The sequence below is a fragment of the Silene latifolia genome, chromosome 11 (assembly GCF_048544455.1).
Source record: "Silene latifolia isolate original U9 population chromosome 11, ASM4854445v1, whole genome shotgun sequence".
Classification (NCBI taxonomy): domain Eukaryota; kingdom Viridiplantae; phylum Streptophyta; class Magnoliopsida; order Caryophyllales; family Caryophyllaceae; genus Silene; species Silene latifolia.
Genome location: NC_133536.1, coordinates 18,276,399 through 18,279,539, shown reverse-complemented (window position 1 = coordinate 18,279,539; position 3,141 = coordinate 18,276,399). Strand labels below are relative to the sequence as shown.

General features: G+C 37.7%; 1 non-coding gene across 1 annotated transcript; it reads right to left on the bottom strand.

The window, feature by feature from the left end:
* Positions 1–2,432: 2,432 nt before the first annotated feature.
* LOC141615446 (U5 spliceosomal RNA) lies at positions 2,433–2,548 on the bottom strand. The gene has a single exon (XR_012529868.1). It is a non-coding gene; the product is annotated as a U5 spliceosomal RNA (small nuclear RNA).
* Positions 2,549–3,141: the final 593 nt, after the last annotated feature.

Below are 3,141 nucleotides of genomic sequence, written 5' to 3'. Positions count from 1 at the left end.
TTTATCCTTAACTACATAAAAAACACAAAAACAACCCAATGAGTGAAGAGAGTTTATCAAAGCTTTGGTTTGTTTCTTGAAAAATCAGTTTAACTTAAGTTGTTGTCATTCTGATTTTTCATGAGGAAATCAATAGCTATTGGTGTTGTGCCCTATGTTCCATGCTCAAAGATGAAGCCTTGTGATCTTGGTTACATCTCCAAGTCATTAGAAGCAGCTATGGTGAAGTTGCAAGCTCTAACAAAAGGGTATGAAGGTGATGTGCAAACAAGGAGTGCAACAAGTAGCCATGGGGATCCAAGGGGAGAACACCTCATGCCCTATGAGTGTTCTAAGTCCTGTCCTACCCTTAGAGGTAACACACCATTACTTCCTTCCTTTAATGGTGAAAATAGTAGAGCATTTGTGTCTTGGTTATATGATGTTGAATGTTACTTTGAGGATAAATGTTGAGGATAAATGCTTTAGGACACATTTTGTCTATCAGAAATTGGGCTGTTTTAGAGAAGGGGTGAAATGTCGCTTTCAACTTCCTTCTTTTGGCTAAACAAGGGCTAAGCACGACTTGGGACTCCTCCTAACCTCTTGTGCTTGAATATTTGCAGCTGCCAAGGGCCATTCTCCTAAGGCTTACACATTTTATTTGACCTTTAGCAAGCAAACAAATCTGAACTCACTTTATTACTTTATCCTTTATGCTTTATTGTTTTCTAGTCTTTATATTCAGTTTGTGTAAGATAAAATAGCTATTATTTTGTACTTTTGTAAGGCTCTTTCGTGGCCCATTGGACAAAAGAAGAAAGCTTGAAAGCGATGGTTGTACTTCTCTCCAAAACCGTGCCCATTGGACCACCCGGCTGTTTTGTTCTCTTTTACACCAGATTTAATCCTCTTCAAGACTTAATATCCTAGGCAAAAAGGCTCTAAACTCATCATAGAAGAGTCTTAGGCCGGAAAATGGCATGTGTTCTTTGACGGAATTGAAATTGGACCTCATTTTTGGAGGTGGCCAAAAACAGTGAAAAATGGAGGTCGGGGCACTTGTCAATTTCACTACAGGTATAATGATTAAACACATTACTCCACGAGCTTTGCGGGTGTATCTTTAATATGCCCAAGTTGTTGAAAATGAACGTGCATTTCCTCTCATGATTAATTCGTATAAATTGAGTTGAAATTACTAAACGGATGGACTATGACCTAGGTAGCACGGACACTTCTCCTAATCAGTCGTCCCGTGTCCGACACCGTGTCGGACACCGACACTCCTCGGACACACGCCGAAACGTGTCCGACACCTATAAAGCCGTGTCTAACTTTCTACATTTATTTGGGCACGTGTCTGACGCGTGTCCATAACATTTAGACATCATTTGAGGTGAATGATGTTCTTTAAACGAGAAATGAGTAGTCGAAAGAGATTGATTAGAAGATGCCTTTAGATGGTAAATGAAAATAAGTTATAATCAAGGGTAAATTTTACCTTCACTTTTTTAAATTTACTATCAAATAATTTTATAAAAATAAAATCGAACGTTCATAATTATAAAATATATATTTATTTAATTTAAAGAACGTGTCCCGTGTCCTAGATTTTATGGGATGCCGTGTCACGTGTCCGTGTCGTGCCCGTGTCCCGTGCCCGTGTCCCGTGTCCGTGTCCGTTTTGGTGCTACCTAGACTATGACAACCATGGCCTCTTGTTGTCGGCTACTACTGATTCGGCTACTGAGAGCTTTGGGAACCATGGCGGGCCTTGTTATCGATGTCATTTAGTCAGCTACCGGGTTCTTTGGTAAACTCACTTCTGATTATGAGTTCCATCCTTACCCACATTTCATTAATATGTTTTCTGAGCATAGTAAATTATACAACCATAAAAAAGGTAGCGGGAGACATTTCAGTAGTGTAGAACGTGGAACACGTTTTAAGCAAGGAAACATTTTCGGATGCTATAATGGTAGTCGATTTTTTGGTTTAGTGTCGGACCACCATGAACTGTACAAATTACAAAAACCTGGTCACTCTATGAGCTAACTAGGAGCACCACTCGTCCACGCCCAGTGCTCAGACTAAAAACTTGATCACTCTATGAGCTAACAAGGAGCACCACTCGTCCACGCCCAATGCTCAGACTAAAGACATCAAATTAAGCGATAACAGTAAATAAACGAAAATTATATTGAGTAATTATCAAGAAACTCCAATTGAATTGTTATATTGAGTAATTATCAAGAAACTTCAATTGAATTGTTGGGAGCTCCATTAGACTAAACTCTAAAGACATTAAGCGATAACAGTAAATAAATGAAAATTATAGAGTACTATTGAATTGTTGGGAGCTCCATTAGACTAAAGACATTAAGCAATAACAGTAAATAAACAAAAATTATATTGAGTAATTATCAAGAAATTTCAATTGAATTGTTGGGAGCTCCATTACTGGAGCCCCTCCAAAAATAAACGTATGCCACTTATAAGTAGCAAGCACACGGTATTCTTTAGTAAAAGGCGAAAGAATAGTTCGCTTTGTGCTTACTACATGGCTGCGTGGGTTTTACACTAAGAGAGGATCGCATTTTAAACGAGGCTCCTTACTTTCTCGTGCCTTTTCTCTGATGTGGGATGAATATCCTGTTAGAATAATTAATAATATTCGTATGGCCTATGTGTTTCGGGTTTTAATAAAAGTTAAGTTCACATTAATATTACGAGACTTTAATATAAAAGACGGTATCGTGATGGATCGGTCCCGATTAATGTAATTAAAGTCCGGGAATTATTATTCCCTCTTACCTTACCTTAATAAGTCGTCTTTCACGAAAAGGTACGATCGGGTTTGTTTTTGCGAAAATGTACGTAGCTCATTATATAAATAAGTGGATCTACATGATAGAAAAAACATACACAAAAACGATTCATCGACAAAATACACAAACATACGTACATTGAAAGTGAAAGGCAGTTTCTTCTCCATCATCAAGAAACAGTAAAAGAAAGGGGTTAAGGAGGAGAATCAATCGTCTTATACTTCTTATTGAATTGATTGCGTCTGTAAGACATGGATCAAGGTTAGTCTTTATTCCGTCTTTTAATTGTATAAAGGGTTGAATTAATTCAAATCTATATTGTATCTTGGGA